This window comes from Numida meleagris, chromosome 4 (genome assembly GCF_002078875.1).
Source record: "Numida meleagris isolate 19003 breed g44 Domestic line chromosome 4, NumMel1.0, whole genome shotgun sequence".
NCBI lineage: Eukaryota > Metazoa > Chordata > Aves > Galliformes > Numididae > Numida > Numida meleagris.
Window position 1 is genome coordinate 50,654,989 of NC_034412.1, and position 18,999 is coordinate 50,673,987.

At 40.1% G+C, this 18,999-nt stretch overlaps 1 long non-coding RNA gene across 4 annotated transcripts; it reads left to right on the forward strand.

The window, feature by feature from the left end:
• On the forward strand, positions 180 to 16,383 carry LOC110397431. 4 transcript variants are annotated; one of them, XR_002437776.1, is made up of 6 exons: positions 180 to 551; positions 9,208 to 9,288; positions 11,246 to 12,751; positions 12,946 to 13,011; positions 13,117 to 13,165; positions 13,365 to 13,493. It is a non-coding gene; the product is annotated as an uncharacterized LOC110397431 (long non-coding RNA). The 4 variants fall into 4 exon arrangements; XR_002437775.1 differs by having other exon boundaries at positions 11,246 to 13,011; XR_002437773.1 differs by having other exon boundaries at positions 11,246 to 13,165.

The window sequence follows — 18,999 nt, forward strand, 5'->3', positions numbered from 1 at the left end:
ATGTTAGCGTGCATCCATCTCAGGTGCTCATTTGGAAGGAATCCAAACAGAGATTGTGTTTATAGTACAAAGTACACAGTGGCTGGGGCGTGAGTACTGTGGACTCAGTTAAAGGTTAGCTAGTACAGCAGCAATAAGCCACAAAGGTCATTGGATCTGATCCAAGGCCCATAGAAGTTTGAGGGTTTCTGTACATTGTCTTTACCAAGTGTTGGTGACCTGTTTCTAGCCTACAAAAGTAGTGCATAAATTTTGTTGACACCTTGCAGTTTATCACAAGAATAAGGCCAGCTTAGTTGCTTTTTTGGTGGACAAAACCCAAGCCTGTTCTGTTAAAACCAAGAAGAAAAGTAATTGCTTTAGTATTACTTCATGTAGCTCACTGCTGCAAAGCAAGGGAGAAAAAGGAAGCCTCCAAAGGTGCTGTTCTTACGAGGTCCCAGCTGGACTTGTTCCTGGCTTCCCCCTCATCCAGCTGAATGAGAGTGGTGGGTGAGGGGTAGTGCTGTCTGTCCTTTGTTGGCCACATTCCATGGAGGATACCGCTCAAGGTAAGGGAGTAGCATGTTCCTGTTGCTCATCCTTTTGGCTGGGGGCATCTGCTCACAAACAACACTAGCATAAGCTCTTGGCACTAAAGAGATGTAATCACACATTGCTGGGGGCGTTTCTGGATCCATTTGGAGTGGATCTATGCTTTCTTTTTCTTGTTTTCTCTTTAGCAGGGCTGTATGTCAAGCAATCTACCTGGAGATGGACTTTACAAGTGCATGTAGTGATAGGGCAAGGAGTAATGGCTTTAAGCTGAAAGAGGGAGGGTTTAGATTAGAAGAAATTCTTTACTCAGATGGTGGTGAGGCTGTGGTACAAGCTGCACAGAGAAGATGTAGATATCCCATTCCTGGAGGTGCCCAAAGCCAGGTTGGATGGGGCCCTGGGCAGCTTGATCTGGTGGGGGTGGGCAACCCTGCCCATGGCAGGGGGTTGGGGCCGGGTAAGCTTCAAGGTCGCTTCCAACCCAAACCATGCTGTGATTCTGTGATTTACTTCCCTAGCAGCTAACTAGATTATTAAGCAGCTGCACCTCCTGCTGATAGCGCGCTAATTTAATTCATTCTGACTTCTGATGTTGCTGGCCTGCAGCTCAGTAAGGGCAATGGCTGTTACTCTGCAAACTACATCAGATAAGCTTTAAAGTTACATTTGCCACTTCTCAGCTGTTGTGCATCAGTGAGATGTTGACTACGTGAGGTCAGCCACAGCTTATCACTGACCTCTGTGTATTCACCTTACTTCAGGAGCTCTGTCCCACCTCCCACTATCCAGACCTAATTCCTAGTGTACCAAAAGTCACAACCCAGAACTGCACATACAGAGATGCTCAGAGCTATAAGGATTAGTATTTGTTTCCAAACTTCAATTTTCACTCAAATTTTCCATTTAAAAACACCAAAATTCTCATTTTGAGCAAAGCTCACACTTTTTATCTGCTTACTTTCAAGAGGCACAATATTTCCCATAAAGTTTTTTGATCTTGTGAGAAGGAGACAAGTGTGTTTCAAAGGATGCAGAGAAAGAGAACTTTGATGTATGAAGCTTGCACCAAATACCACTTTTTTTCTTGCCATGTGGAATTTTCATGAGGTCTTTATGAAAAGACATTTTCCTCTTTTCAGCATCATATTTCACTTTGAGGTTCCTTTACTGCAATATAGATCAGAGAATCTCATTCTCATAAACGAGCCTTTTACTGAGCCCCAGGTTATCCGGATTTTGAAGGGAATTTGAAACTTGATAGCGAGCAGAAAGCTGGATCTAATTTTAAATCACTTTTCTTTAAGCTTTCCACAATGTGAAATTTTTGTCATTAATTTCAGCTCATCATGTCTGCTCCCTGCACAACCTCCTCCTTGCTTTCCACCTCTGGGAGGAATTGTCTCATTTTACTCACACTGCATCTTTAGCAGTGCCTCTCCCCTCTTCTTAAAACTGTACTACACACAAAATGTTTTAATCATAATGCAGTGTAAATCTGTTTTCCTTGGCCTTTCATCTCAAAAGATCTCCCACACTTAAAAAGTACAACAGCCATTGAAACCACTGATCTGAGCATGAGCGTGCAGACACTTCAGCAGTGAGAAATTAAATCTTGTGTTCCATTACAGACATATTCAGGTGTGTGCATCTGTAATCCATGGTAAAGCCCTAGTTCAAGAGGTAGGAAGTCAATCACAAATGCTCTCATCCATGCCAGGAAGAAAAATAATTGAGCTAGAGAACTCAGAGATACAAGGGGCCATTGTTGTGCCACCTTGCAAAAAATGGGAAGGGAAGATGAATTTATGGAGCTGAGGAGACCGGCTTAAATTTTCTTTCCCACTCTTTCTATTATCTCAAGTCAAATCGCTGAACTGTCAGAGGCGTTTATGCTCAAACCTATGTGCAGCTCTCCAGAGGGAATTCAGAAATTGCCAAGGGGTTTAAATCTCTCAAGACTTCAGCTCTGACTTTGTCAAATAAAGATAAAATTCTTCTCCCTGCCCCGTCACTGTGTCCTTGGGAACCACAGGTGTCTGTTCAGAGATAGCTTAATGAGTGGCATGGGGAGAGAAGGGAGCTCAGCTGCTCTGCATTGCAAATGAAACCTGTGGCATCCTCAGTAACCTGTGGATGCCATTGGCACTACTGAAGGGCACACAAACCTATCCCAGGTCATTTCCTTTCCAAGATGAAGGCCTGACTTTAGTCTTGAAAAGGGAGGACCAATTTTGAAGCAAAGAAGGCAATACTTTCTCACACTGTCCTAATATCTGAATAAAAGTCATGGGGAGAGGGTTGTACCTGAGACCTAGTCACACTTGCTTATCACAGCTTTCGCTGAATCCAATCTGTGTGAAATTACTGAGGTTCTCTATGTGTCAGGCTGGCTGTTTTCTCTCATTCAAAACAAGAATCTTACCCACTTACTTCACTGTAACATCTGCCCCACGCTCCCTTATGTATAAATTTGAAAGTCTGGTGTACTATGGTTACTTTTCCTCCCTTTTCTCTTACTTAATAATTCTGATCAACAAGTGACCCAGGTAACCTAATGCCATGGTGACTGCCAATAGTTTGCATGCAAGTTGTTAAATAAATATTATTAGCCTCAGCAATTCAGCTACTTTCTTCTGGATTACTCAGTTATCAGTGAGACTCAAGAAAGAGGAATCCGCTGTGCAAAGGTGCCCTTATCTCTTTCCCTTGTCAAGGTCAGTACAGGTGTTTTCATAGTCAGCAATTCTTCAACAATGATGAACTTCTTCTCAAATGCTTCCCAGCTTCTTTTAACAGAGCATTACCTAGTTTTAATAGAAGGAGTGCTGTATAACTTCATCAGTCATGTGGCAAAGGGAGCCCTCTGGTGATAAAATAGGAAACATAAATTCTTCTGTTGGGCAGCAAGCAGAAAGCTTGGTAGAAGGGAAACAGGATGCCGTAGAGTCACAAGATGGACTTAGATGCAAAGACTTCATAATTTGAGTTTATGAACATTTAAAATGCACTGCTTTTTGGTTAGTATTGCTTATGACTATTCTAGAGAGCCTAAAATCATGAATGTTTCTTGCTATGTTGCTTGTTTTTTTCCTATTGTGTTTATATGATGCCTTCATATTTCAGGACAGGCTGGTGGTTTTACATTCTTCATACCACCTGTGGAGTTCAAACCTACATCTGAGTCTAGGGGCTTTGGCTAATTCTCATTGTGTTATAGCCACATAAGTACTTCTGGTCTTTGATAGAAATTTCCTTTGTTTGTTGTTTGTGTATGAATGAGAGTGTAACTTTCCTGCCCAGTTCCAGAATAAGATCTGTGTACCAAGAAAATAGCTGGCCTAATATCACCAAAATCTTTGATTACTTGTTGGTTGTTGCTGGTGGCAGCTTTTTTTCCTAAGAGAGAATGGAAAAGGACTTTAGTAAAAAAATGGTATTTCCTAGTGTTTGGAGGAAACGTAAGAACCTGAAACAGCTTCCTTGGACAAGTACATCAGCAACTGAGGACTTACGAGGCTCATGGCTGTAACGTGCAAGTAAAAATCATTGACGTTTTGAGTATTCTTTGAAAATGCTCTTTCCCCCTGTATCCAAAACATGATGGTATTTGCTAAACTATCTTGTTGATTTGCAAGCTCTTTGAGCAGCACTTGCCTCTTTCCATTTTCAAAGAATCATAAGGGTTGGAAGGGACCTCTGGAGATCTTCCAGTCCATCCCTCCTGCTAAAGCAGGTTTTTCTACAGCTCCAATTTTAAGGTCTCCAGAGCAAACCTAACCCATTATACTGTTGCTCTCTCTGCAGTCAAGTTCTGGCTGCACAGGGGAGCACCCTCCTGCAAAGAGTGGAACTGGAGGAAAGGCTCTTTGCTGGACTTTTCCCAGCTCAATGCCCAGTTGTGACTCTTCTACTGGTTTAGGTGGGCCTGGTGATGACTGGGCAGAAGTAAGGAGTATGGGGGGGGGGATGTTGGTTGCACCACTCTCAATGTCGAGGGCTCATTGAGGTAAGCACACTGCTCCTGAGACAGTGAAGAGCAATTAACCAAGATTTTGGTAGAAATTTTCTTTGTGTGCACCTGGGTTGGGAGCAAGGACCCAACTGCTGAGAGAGGGCTGTGTGTCTTTGAGCACAGGGCAGGCAATAGAGGTTATTTTATTTATTATTTTCTTTTAGACCAGGTTGTTCTTTTCTTGTCTGCTGCTTCTATTTCTATTGCCCCTTTTTCTTCTATAGTTTGCTCCCAACTGTACCTACTACAGGTCCTACGTGATCCCTAAGGTGTTTATGTTGCACCTGCACATGAAGATTTGATAAGGAGTTCTTGCAGTGATAAAAAAAACGTTGATAGGTCAAAGCTGTACTGGTAAAATTAATTGTTCAGAGGCTTGGAGCCTCAAGCCACCCATAAAAGCACAGCATATGGAATACCACCTGTGTGTAGCAGCTGTCTCAACTGCTTTCCTGATGCAGAAAAACAAAAAGTTTATGCTCAAGGGAGACTTTTATCAGGCTAAAGGCATGCTCTCTGGAGGCCTTGTTTTCCACCTAATTGAAAACATCTACAGTACTGCTGCCAGTGAGGTGCAAGTGAGAGCCAACCTGTCTGGGAGGGCCCCTTGCCTTGAAACCATGAATCACTGCTGCTCACTTCTTACACCTGAGCATGCTTACAGCTCTGCTTACCAAATGGAATTAGTAGCAAACATCAAGATTGCAAAGGTGACTGTTTTCTGGGGTTCATCCAAGGAATCACTGTTAGGTTTCTTTTCTGAAATTATTTTCTTGAAGAAAAAAGAAAACTGGCTTCTTCCAAAAGCAGCATAAATGCTGGAAGACATCTCCTTGCACTGGTGGAACACTGTCATCCTCAGAGACTTTGTGTGAGCAGGTTTAGTGATAGATCTATGTGAGCAGAGTAATTGGGTACTGACCTGAAGGCAGTGAGGATGTGGTTGTATTTGAGAACCGATTTACTGTGGTTAGCAATGTTTGTTTTATTGAGATGCTGGATATTCTTTATGTAGAAGCAATAGAATGATTCATAAGATGTGTGCCTATGTTACAGTTTAAGATAAATGATCTTGTATAGATTATGCAATTTCTTTGAATCTCATGTTAAAGTGCTCACAGCTAGATTTGGAGTTCAGCTGTCGCCATTGCACTATTCAGTATAGCCAAAAGTAGTTTTGTGTGTATAAGACAAGTTCTGAGAGCTGTGGGATCTACTTTGGAATTGGTTGACCTTTCCTCTGGTAGCTTTCACTTATACTGTTACATTCTCAGCCTACGTTATTCATCTATCACAGAATTTTAAAGGTTGGAAAAGACCTCTGTGATCTTCCAGTCCAACACCAACTCATCCCCACCATGCCCACTAACTGTGTATCTCAGTGCCACATCTACACAGTTCTTGAACACCTCCAGGGATGGTGACACTGCAATTCCAGAGAATATTTTTTTGCTAATATCCAACCTGACCTTGTGATTTTTCTATGTTTGGTTAACTTAAAAAAAAAAAAAAGGTTAAACCTAGAAAAAGGCTGATTCTCAAAAACTTAACCCCAGTTTTTGATAATGTTCAGACATCATTGTTCTGATTCTGTAGGGCAGAAACATGGAGAGGAAACCTACCACAACATTACTACAAAACTTGAGGTTAAGCTATCAGATCCATATCAGAGCACAGATCCGTGTTCTCAAGGCACAAATCACTGCCTCTTTCTGCAGGACACAGGACATGAATGGCTGCAAAATGCTTCTACTAGAAGCTTACTGCCCTTCAATTGTGCTGCTTCTCTAATGGAGTGAAGCTGAAAGCACTGTTCTGTTATCCTCCATTTGCTAAACGGTGGCTGAAAGACAAAGCAAAACTAAGAAAAGCAGATATTTCATGCCTGCTCTGGTTTAAAATGTATGCGTCCGTAGATACATATGTACATCTGCATTTTTCTGCAGGTTATTGTGCCAGATGCTGGTGTATTCTGGTCATAGAATCATTGAGGTTGGAAAAGACCTCTAAGGCTACCAAGTCCAACAATCAGCCCATCACCACCATGCCCACTAAAATGTGCTCCAAATCCCAGTAAGAAAGGCACTCACTCTGTAAAGTATAATTTCAGAAACCATTTGTTAGCACTAACATCATAAAAACATAGAAAATTAAAGTTAATTTAGATTCTGGGAACCCCAAGAGGAGTAACATCAAATGGGTTTCCAATCCATGTGCAGTACGTACTCCACCTATAGTTGAGGTAATTGTCTGCTTCCTACCAGGCATTTTCAACTGTTCAAAAGAACAGTTATAATCCAAAAGGATTATGGCAAACATCCTATGCTTAATCTGCATGAATGTGTGTAGTATTGCATTATGTTGATGTAACATGTTGGGCAGGCCTTCTTCTTTCTCATCTTCAGGATGAGAAAGCCTAAAGTAAGGGCTGGTATGGTGTTTTGAGTTGATTTTTGTCCTTATGTTGTCTAAGTATTAGGAGAAATAAAAAAAGCACTGCTTTTAAGCAACCTATTCATACATTACACTGAAGTGAACAGTGGTTCACTGGTGCTTCTGTAATCACTCACATTAGTATTGCAAGGCTATTTTTCTCCCTCATTTTCTGTTTAATTTTAAGGAAAAATATTATATTTAATACCACCAAATCTGCTCTGCTTCAAAATGTGAACTCTACAGCAGCAGGGCACAATCTAAATCTCTGTCTTTCAAGTTCCTGCTCCTCTCTACTTGGTGGTAATTTTATTTTTGAGAAGCTGTGACCTCCTGGTAAATCAGGCATAACAAGAAACAGATCCAGGTTAAAGATTACATCTAAGAATTGCAAAAATGGTCACTCTGAGTTCCTAGTGCATGTGTGAAAGTTACACCATAGCATCGTTTTTAGGTTTGATCCAAGCTGGTGAGGTTTCCTGGTGTTTCTGTAGAGGGAAAAACCCATGTTGGGCAATATCTTTGTTCTTCATTCTCAGGCTGTCACCACAGCCTGTGCATGACAAAGCAGCCTAGGTAAATTGAAAGAAATGTTAGGACAATGCATGTTTTCTGAAGCGTTTATTCTCTGCTTGAATGAGTCAACGCTCTTACGCTGTTAGACAGTAGCAAGGAAAAGCCCATGCAGAGCTGTCTAAATAAAACTATGCCTCATAGGACAGGATCATGTTTCTATTCTACTCAGCTCTTCTTGTATAGTAATTCACCTGTAGTATTGTCTCTACTTTTGGAAACCTCTCCTGGAGAAAAGTAAAGATCAACCACATTGTTAATCCATTCCGCATAAACTGTGAAAGTTCTGGTTTGAAAATCCCACAAGGAGAGTTTCAAGAAGCTGATTTTGTTTACTTAAGGAACAGATGTATGTCATGTCTTAGTATTGTGGAACAGGGCTGGAGAGGGCACTGCTGCTCAAGGTATTCCTCTCACAGGTTAACTATTTTATGCCAAGGAATGCTGCCCTGTTTTAAAACTGCATCTCATCTGCACAGTATCCTTCGTTTTGTTTTAGAACTATAAATATCCTGTGTAGCTATTTAGCATACATTATTCACAGAGTGACTTTCATGTTAATTGTGTCTGCCAAAGAAGGGAATTGCCTTGTATATATATCCAGTATCAAAAACTGCTTGCACAATGGGGCAACCTTACATAAACATAGAGACTGGTAATTTTCTAATCAATTTCTTAAAATCCTATCCTCCAGTGCATAACTTCTCTAGTTATAGCAGAAATGGGCCGTTACAATCTTCAAGATGAAATCTTTGTTTGATTAACTTACTTGGGATGAAAATAGTTCTGTTTCTTTGTCTTTTGTAAGTAAAAGATTGACAAGTAAACTGGTTAAATCTTCCGCCTAATCAGCAATCTGGACCTTCTATTAGAACAATTTCATGAACAGATAACCTTTAGAGAAATTAATACGCAGGGCAAGTTCTGGCATACACAAAAAATGATATGGAGAGTAAAGAACACTTTGGCCATGAAAATGTGCTCACTTGCTAGGTGAGAGAAGATGGTTAAGGCCAGTGAGCAACATAAAATGAAAGAACGAAGCACAAGCAATAAATTTATAGAATCATTAAGGTTGGAAAGACCTCTAAGATCACCCAGTCCAACCCCCACCCCATCCCCACCGTGCCCACTGACCATGTCCCTCAGGGCCACATCCACACGGTTCCTGAATACCTCTGGGGATGGTGACTGCACTACCTCCCTGGGCAGCCTGTGCCACTGCATCACCATTGTTTTGGAGAAGAAATGCAGAACAGTTGACTTTAGTCATTCAACTGATCATAGGAAACATAACGAAGAAGCCTTACCACTATTGCTGCTCCCCAGAGCACTCACAGAATCGCAGAGGTTGGAAGGGACCTCAAGAGATCATCAAGTCCAACCCCCCTGGTAAAGCAGGTGCCTTACAGTAGGTTGCACTCCTCTGGATGCTTGTGAGGAGGAGGACACTACATGAGAATCAGTTGCAGATGAAGATTTGTTCAGCTTTCTCAGTTTGGTTTCATAAAAGGCTGTTTTGATGAATATGTCATGTGATCTTTTTGTTTCTAACTGTGAACAAAAATGAAGATGAAATATACATTCTGAGGAAAACAGATGTGAGATGCATTGAAAGTTTCTTATCAGAGATTCCTCTCCTTTTTCTGTAGGAGTGTCTTGGAAATGAGGACAGAGTTGTGTGCAGCAGAAAACCAGAGCATGAGTTTGTTGTTCCCTTGGGTAAATTGGAGGTTGGTGTCTGGAAGTTTCCTTTTTCCCTCTGCTTGAGTGACTTACCAGCCTACAGAGCTTTGTCTTGAGCTAAAAAATACGCATTTTGCAGCAGTCTTACTAGTAATATGCGAAAGCAACTCCACCAAAATAAAAATGAGAACCTCCCTACATTCAGGTGCTAGCCAGCTCCTCAACTTGTCCAGTGTGCTGCTGAAAGAGCCCTTAGGGGAGCTGTAGTACATCTCTTCCATCCCATCATCACTCAACCACACTCAGAGCATCACATATCACAAAGCTCCCACTGGCATTTCACGCGCGATTAGCCAAGTATTTGTTTTGTGATGGAAATGTCAGCAGTTCAGTGTTGCAAAGGTTTCATTGTGGATTCCTTACATTAGTTCCCTGATGTTTAAAATTCTGATAGATGCCATATTCATCTCATGTGGGCAGACACTGAAGCTGTGCTCAGCATCTCAAAGTATCATGGCTTGATTACAGTTTTCTCTCCATTTCCAGCAGTACGGGCTATTTTGCTGTAGTTTGATAATATTGATAGCTTCAGTTAGTTCCCAGATAAAATACCTTTGTTTATAAACCCAATGTCGCCTGATTGAGAAATTCATATTTTGTGTAAATCAGTATGACTGAAATGCTGATGTGCTTTACCTCATTAACGAGATTGTTGTAATTAAAATAAAAGAGGGTTAATATGAAAAAAAACTCTTTAAAATCTGAAAATCATACTTTTAATTTTTAATACTGTAGTGCAGTGGAGATGCCACAGTGTTTTTGTGAAGTTAAACAATGTTGAGGGCTGTCAACTTCCATGCATAAAATCTTGATCTCTCAAGCAAGAGTGAAGTAAAAAGAAAGATGGATTTGGGTTTTAAACTCAAAACCTCTACGCAGTCAGCTCTCACCAGATGAGGAATTAGGTGGCCATAACATATGAGCACAAGAAACTGCAGTGTAATTTTCACTGAGAAGAAGTGAAGAGGACATTGTGCATGCATTAGGAATTGGATTCCAGATCACCCTCATTACATTAACTGCCATTTTGGTTGTGCTCCAGATAGTTGGTGCTGCTGCACTTTCTTCATTAACAGCTGCCATGCGTTTTGGAAAGGGACGGGGCTGAGAGTGTGTGACAAATTTAATAATATATAATGAAGTCAGTCTGAAAGGCACATTTTACATCTTAGCTCTCCAGTGTTCACAGAGCATTTTGCAGATTTACATCTCTTCAGCTGTAAGCAAATATGATGTGAAATTGCTTTTGGCTGGTACTTTTCCCTAGCCTGGATGAGGACAACTCATCCTAGCAATAATGAAAATTAACTGATAAACTTCAAGGCAAAAATCCTGAAAGAGATGCAAATCCATACGCTGCGTAATGTATAAATGGTTTCCCTTGCATCTTTGTCATGCAAGTCCCTTGAGATAATGAGAAGAGAATTTTACAGCGAGTTGGAGAATCCGTGTCATTTAGCCCTAGTAGTATGAAGACCAGATTTTAGAAAACCAAGCGTTTTCCAGAAGCTTAGAAAATCTAACTAAAGTGCATATGTAGCATCTTAGGCTATCAAATGCCTTTAAAAATGCAGACTCCGAGGAGAAAAAAAAAATAAAACAGAGTTCATAAGGTATGTACAGTAAATTAATTCTTGATTTATTTATTTATATTTTCTCTGTGAATATAGATTCCGTTAAAAGAGATTACTTTGTCTTCACATCATGAAGGAGACATTACACAATCACATTACACATTAATTCAGTCTTGCTAGTGCGGTAATCTTAGGAGTGTTCAGTGAAAAGAGCACAAAAAAAATGAGTTCTGAGAGGTGTAGTTACATGGATAGAACTCAGACTCTCTCTGAAGGTCTTGGAGGTCACAAGGTCAGGAGACAGCTGAATGGATTTTGACCTTGTTTCTTCAGTGTTCATGCAGGGTCTGCTTTTTTATTTGTATTTCAGGCAATTTCTGTGCAGTTACCAAACGGGATGCTTTAAAGGCTTCTCAGTATTCCTTAGGCTATAAAATGTAAACACAACTGAGGAAGTTATCAGTGTTATCAATTTCAAATGGAAAGTGAGGACTGCTGAACTGATACGTCATGCGCAAAGTACCAGGACCCTTTTGGACAAAGCAAGTATGACTTGGACCTTGCATGTGACTTGAACTGGGCATTGCTTCAACTGCATTTGATAATTATAACAAGATGGAAACAACTGCTGTTAATGAGGTGCATGGGGAAAATTAACAATTTAGAAAACACCGAGACTGCACTACTGTACTTCCTACACTAGAATGCGTGAGGTAAGTTATAACAAATATCCATGGGAGAAAAAGTCAGTTTGACATATGATAACAAAAGGCACCTTTACAAAAGCAAAGCTCTCCAAAGCAGAGACTCATGGATATGTTAATACAATCAAAAACACTAACTCCTGAAGATGAAGAAGGCTCTGGAGGTGTTCAAGAACTGTGGAGATGTTGCACTGAGGGACTTTGTTAGTGGGTATAGTGGGGATGGGTTGGTGGTTGGACTTGGTGATTTTAGTGGCTTTTTCCAACCTTAATGATTCAGTGATTCTAAAGAATGGGTGAGAGAAGAGGTTTGGGGAATTGAGAGTGGGAAAGGCTGATATTATTTCTAGATATGGCTAAAAAATTTTGAGGCTAACGAGCTGCCATCCTACAGGATTTACTCATGGCAAACATTTCTAAATCATGACCAAAACAGAAGTAACAGTTGAATGTCTCTCATAGTATTTTGAGCCCAAATGTGTTGAGGGAAATAATCTGCACAACAACTGTGTGCTAGAGGAAATTAAATGGCAAAACTTTTTTTTTTTTTTTAAATACCACTTCAGTTTCAGAAGACGTGATGTTTTAGTAGGAGTTAGTAAATACAGATTACAATTCCACTCAGATGCTTCTTGTTGAGGGTGGTCTGGCAAAAACACCTCTGAATATTGAAGGTAATATGAAGGAGATTTTGAAGCATACACAATATCATATCTGGCATTTAAAATATAAAATTTGTCAAGATCAAATGAGAAATTGGAAGTGATAAACCTATCTGTTTTAAAAGGAATAAAAGAGATTTTTGAGTAGAGACTGACAGGAAAATCCGGAGACAGGAGACATGAAGTCTTGTTACAACTGGTGAGATAAAATTGCTGCCCAGAAGGGGATTCTATACATGAGACTTGATGACATAATAATGCAAGATTCTGGTGCTGAAAGCAAGCTAATTAAGAGAAAAGTCTGCTGTATAGCAGAAAACAGTCCTGATTTCCATGAATTTCATGGATAAAAATATCTTGTGGCAGGGTTGCTTACTTGTGAACATGGGCTGCTAAACCCCCAGAAGAGGGGAGGCAGTGGCAGTTATCGGCAGGGCACTCAGAGCCTGCTGATGTGCTCAGCATCTGTGTCTCCAAGGGACAAGGCAATATTCTGTCATGGGGGCAAAGGTGGGAATGCTAATTAGGTAATATATGTTGTGGAAAGTTGGATGAACTTTTATTTGGGTAATTAAATGAAAATACTGATGTTTTGACTTTATTAATTTCTGGTTCCCTTACAGATTGTGCTTTGCTTCTAAATGAAAACTGTTTGATACTTGAGTGGGAGTGATTATTGTAGATGACTGTTTAATTTCTTTCAGATAATGATGTAAGGAGAGTTCATGAGAGATTTCCACATAATGAGATCCTGAATTAAATTTTAGATGGTGAGAAGTGCATTAAGATTAAATACACAACAAATAGATCAGAATAAGGCTATGTGTTGGTGATGAGTCCTTTCACAGTTTTCTTTTCTTTTTCATTTGAGAAAGAGGGAGAATGAGCAACCCACTAGTCATGGTTACAGCATCACATAAACAGGTTGGTTGTCTGTTATAATTATTTCTAGATATGCAATTATTGTGGAGCAGATGTACTTACATACCCTGTAAGCTCAGAATTCCTTGAAAATTTTTACAGACTGCATGTGTTGATGTTCATCATTGACTTGAGCTAATTTTCTCTAAAATGAGTTATTCTAGATATAATATACTAACATGTGTTACATCTGTGGTTGCAGAGACATCAAGAGAAGAAGTGTGGCGTTTTGACATCCTGTTAAAATGGTCTAAATGAAAATAAAAGAAGATTCTGCTTTGTAGGGCTACTGCAAGGTTTGGGGGGAAATAAAGTATAAATCTCTGTCTGATAACTGTGTAGATTGATTCTGTCTTAATTGTGTCTGTGTCACCATGCACCATTTCTGGATGCGGTTAAGCAACAATATTTTTCAGGATACTTAGCGTATATCAGTTTGGAAACATGGTACTAGTGGGGATCTGGGGAGAAAGGGGCAAGTGCTGTGCTCATGATTTCTTAGAAGTATGTATTATTTATTGACCTAGTGTGGAAGGTGTGCTTTTAAAAGGGGTGAAAGGAAGAGAGACAGGAGCATGGCAGGTGAGGCCATGGGGTGATAGAGGGTGCATGGCTTTTTTGTGGGCAAGCAGCAACTTTGTTGTAGAAGGCAAAATTAACACAGACCTATCTGTTGAGTTATATATCATTCTATACTTATGCACAGTCATGTCTAGTAGCTCTTAATTACACTCGAGCAGCCTGCCAGAATTGTTTTCCCAAGGCAGAGTAATTATCCATAATGGCATCCGTCTTCAGCAAAGAAAAGTTAATGTATTTAGTTGTCTTGTGCTGCACGGAAGCAGCAAAGCCTCAGATAGTGAACGTATGTGCTAGGAAAGATGTGCGTATGCAGTGAATGAAAGTAACTTGTATTTTACCTCCCTGTTAAGTCTCACTCTATTAGGTGTGCAAGATGATGGAAACTACAGTCTGGGAACATCTTCATCTCTCTCTCTTTGTAGTTGGAATCTCTGGTACTTCATGATGAAGGGAGGGTAACAGTTCCAAGAATATGGAAGAGAAAACTCTGTCGCTGTCCTTAAAGGTCTAAATATTGAGTAAGCTGGAGAGTTCAGCTAGATGAAAGGCAGTCAGTTGAACTTTTATATTCTGTATTACTAGACAAAACTTTAGGTTGTTGCATTGAGTTGAAAGACAACTTTGTTGAGGTAGAAAGTTAAAATTATCACCAATGTTCCATATTACTTCTTCCAGTTAGAGAGAAGCTGATAGAGAAATCTGAAGCAATCTGAAGCCCCGTGATTCAAAATAACTGTGCCACTTCCTATGTGTGATACTTGGCTCTGTTCATTGGTATCACATTCTTTTTGTAGTAGAAAGGATGGATTTACTCGGAAGACCTATTTATTAAATGTCAAACTACTATGACTTTATTAGCTGAAAGAAATCCTGCAGAGCTTGGAATTAGTCAGAGATGCTACCCAGAAACCTGTGACACTGACCCAGAATAAGAGAATTACTTATTAATAAAATACAGATCTCATTTCTGCATGTGCTGGGTTCCTGTTATCTGACACTACAAGGATAGACAGGTTCTTTATGGGATGCTGGGCAGAATGATGACAGCACTATGCTGAAGTGACACTTAAAGCTTTTATTTTTTAATAGAATTTTTAAAAAATTCCTTCTTCCTTCCTTCTCTCCTTTTCCCCTTTTCCGTAAACTTCTCACACACAATCTGGAAATGGGGTCAGAAAACAGGGTCTTCTGCTTCTGGGACTATGAAACAAAGAAATGCTGCATTTTTGGTCTCAGAAAAGGGAAGGTGAGTCATCTTGGTCAAAAAACAAAGGCAGCCTTTTGTTTTATGTGGTGGAAGGAAGCAGAGATAAGCCAGATGGGTGGGAGTAGATGGAATGGGCTGCAGACCCTTGCTGGAGGTGCTGAAATCAGGGACCTTGGTATGCTCCAGGGCAAAGTTCACACAGAGATAGGCTCTCAAAAGAACCATTTTGCCCAGAAACTGAAAGTCATTTTCACCTCTATTTGGTGTTAGCAATGCTCGGGATAGTTGATGAATACAAATTATTCAGTCACAACTATGGCGTTTCATGTGAAGAAAGTCCTGTGTGGGTAATTCCATGTGCTGCTGAGGGAGTTGCACAAATAGGGAAAGAAACATTGGTTGAGGTCAGGGACACTGGAGATACCGTACTTCAGATCCTTTCAATTTAGAGAGATGGAGATTTCAGAGTACCAATTTTGAAGCTTTGTTGGTTGATGTTTTGGAAGGGGTTATAATAATGTTCATCATTTAAAGAGAAGGTTCAGTCTGAAGCAGAAGTCTTGAACCATTAAAAATAATTAAAATGTTGTGCCATTGCAAGAGGACATTGTTACATGGAGGCTTGTTCTGTAAAAGACTACTAAAACAAGATAACTGAATTCTGCAAATAGACATGTAGAAAATGATATCTCTAAAGCAGCACAGGGTGACAAAAGGTGCAGTGTTTGTGGGGTAAAATTTTCACACCTACTCATTACATCTCTAATCTAACTTGGACAAATTATCCGGTACTCCCACTACATATTTCGTTTCTTCTGCCACAACCGTGTTTGTATGGGACTACTCAGAGTAAATCATATTCACCCTGTCTGCATATCTAGCATAACCATGTTCATTTAAAAGTGTTACTGGACTGTTTTCTACAAAGACAATGGTATTTTATTGATAAAGTACTCCAGCATCTTACAAACAGATAATAATAATCCTTTTTTATACCATCCAAGTTTGTTTAGACTGTAGAAAGCTTTTCATTCTTTCCATCTCCCTGTTAACTGGAAGACAGTGCTCAGTCTCATGTGGCAATGTTTTTCCTTGTGTTAACAGCAAAACTCACCAAGTTTTGGTATCATTATCTTACCAGCCTACATTCTCTCCCACAAGACTAAGAGGAAGACCCATTTTCTTTCCCAAATGAAGGCCCAGCTTTTGGGCTATGTTCCTTATGGTTTGCAAAATGCTAAGTCCCCTATGTATGCATACTTTTGCTCAGCATTTTGAGGGGATGATAAAGTCTTTCAGGAGGAGTTTGGAAGCTTATTATAAGAACATGGCATACATTAAATGATGTGCAACTTTGTCATGGTTTTGTGATTTTCGGTTATTGGTATTCCACATCATAACATCATGTAGTGGACATACCTAGTTCTCAGAAGAGAAGGACTACTACAGTCCCCACGGTACTTTGCTCCTTTGTTACCATTTTCCAGCCGGAGGGAAAAGATAGAAGCTCGCAGTATAAAAACTTGCAGATCACGAGACCTCGTCCCTTTTTCCGCCGTCTCTCGTCTTGGCAGCACCTCGCTCTCCAGCCGTCTTATCGTCGGTAGTAGAGTAAGGCCTACCTTGATTTTGGGACATTCTCTCTCTCTGTGTTGGATTTATCAGCTTAAATTGTAATTATATTGTATTATAGTGTGTTGTTTTGCATTCCGATATTTTATTTAGTAAATTAGTTTGTTTCTCCTCAGATTGTTGCCGCTGTTCTTTGCTCTCAGGGCCATCTCCCTACCCTTTTCCCCTTTCCCCTTTTCCCGGGGCGTGGGCCTTTGGGTCCCCTGTCCCCTTTGTCACGGAATCGGGCCTAACGCCCGTAAACCGTTGACAAACTTGCAAACAGATCCATGAATCATCCTAATTTCTACTTTCTGACTGTTGAGCTGACCAAAATATTAACAAAAAAGTGCAGTATTTGCTAAGATACCAAGATAGTAGTTTCCAGAGAGTGGTCATTTCTGTTGCTTTTCAGTACACCTGAATTATATATAATTTTCCAAACCTGAGTTGTAATTCCTCCTGTTTGAAATTCCGATTATGTTTTCCATCAGTGTGGGTGACTTGGTCTTGACAACACCAACACAAGTATCTAATCCTCTGAACAGTCCTTACGGTATATTTTAGTTTGTTTAATTTAAAAATTGGTTCTATTTATCCTACTTTCTCTTAGGTTATGTGATAAAAACCTCATCTGCACATCTACTGAGGGGCCTGGAAAGATGATGGAACCAAAATTAGTAATGCAGAGAAAGGGACCCCGTGCCTGGGCCTGTTGCAGGAGAACAAGAAATGAAACTAAAATAAGAGTACATACTATGTTCTCCACATTACATATTACCATTCTCCACCTTACAGTCTGGTGCTGGATTCATTCTTTTGTTTTTTGTTTTCTGGTCCCTTGGGAAGCCACAAGAGGTAGTGGCATCACCATCCGTGGAGGTATTCAAGAACCACAGAGAGGTGGGCACTGAGGGACATGGCTACTGTGTATGGTGGGGATGAGCTGGGGTTGGAATTTATGATCTTAGGGGTCTTTTCCAACCTTTATGATTCTGTGGTGTCTCTGGACTAGATGGTGGACAGACTTACTGAATAAGAGTGGAAGCTGTGCTTTTCCTGTGTATGCCCACTTTTTTTCAGTGCTTGTCTAATTCTGTCTGCCTTTCCCTCTGTTCTAGAGGAGTTTTGTTATGTATGTAAGTGGACACTTTGATATGTTTTGAGAGTGCCTTATTTTGCTCTGCAAAAATCTTTCTTGTTAGATTAATCCGCACTTGATGCCAACCAAACAAGCAGGAAAGGATGGCAGACATCTGACATGGGCACCTGTCTACAGCAATCTAGGTTAGTGTCATAAGACTAGTTTCCCAAGTATCAATATATTGCTGAGAGGGTCACAGATCCAAGGCAGACACCTTGGCTCCATAAATTGTTGGGGTTTTTTTTCTGCCAACAAAATAAACAAACTGTGCTTTACAAAAACCTAACATTTACTTATACTGTTTCCACTTGTGTTCAACTTTTGCTTATTTATTATGAAACATGATATCTCACTGATAGGAAACCATCACAAGGCATTAAGACAGGAAACACCTCTCCATGCCATTCTCTCACATCAAAAAAGCAGAATTAATCATGTTTTGGAGGTTAGGAAACAATCCTTGTCTGTAGGTCTGCTGGAGAAATGCTGCCTTTCCAAAAGCCACCCTTCCCTGGAGGATGTAGAGAAGTCTGTTTTCTTTTCTTGCTATTCACCATATGGATGACAGTATAAAAGATACGGCCTTAACTCTGAGTATTTCCAGGAAAGCCTTCTCTACTTGCCCTCTCTGCCTTCACAGATCAATGGTTATTCAGTAACTTGCCAACTAGTTGCCAGCACAACTACTTTCATTACTCCATGCCCTCGGTTTTCCACCAGAGCCAGCTTTTATTGGTCTTGTCACCACGTATGCCAGGTCTTTTATGTTGTCTTTTCTCTAAGACAGGGACTGTGATTTACTCTGCATTTGCATGGGGCCCCAGTCTGTTCACACCGCAGGTGCTGCAATAAAACACACATGAAATAAAATGGAATTAAACCATTACTTGGGAATGCCAGCTGCTCATCATGGGACCACTGCAGAATATTAAGTAGTTTACTCGGCTTCCCATTTGTGCTTAAAGCGCATTCGTCTTTCACAAACTGTTTCCAAAATTCTGATAGCATATGGCAAAATACTGCCTTGTGTACACAGCACAGTGGCTGTAGCTATGCTAATAAATAGAGTAGGAATTATCTTCCATTTGTTTTTTGCTTTCCTCAGTCACTATACAGACTGTAGATATAGTTAGATATATATGTAGATATATATGCTTATTTATCAGCCTAACTTCTAAAAAGAAAATACAAATTTAGTTACAAAACCTAAGATCTTCTAAATTTAAGTTTAAGAAGAAAGCATCCCAGAAGCCTTTACCAAACTCGGGTTTCTTTCCAGGTTAGCAGTCAATA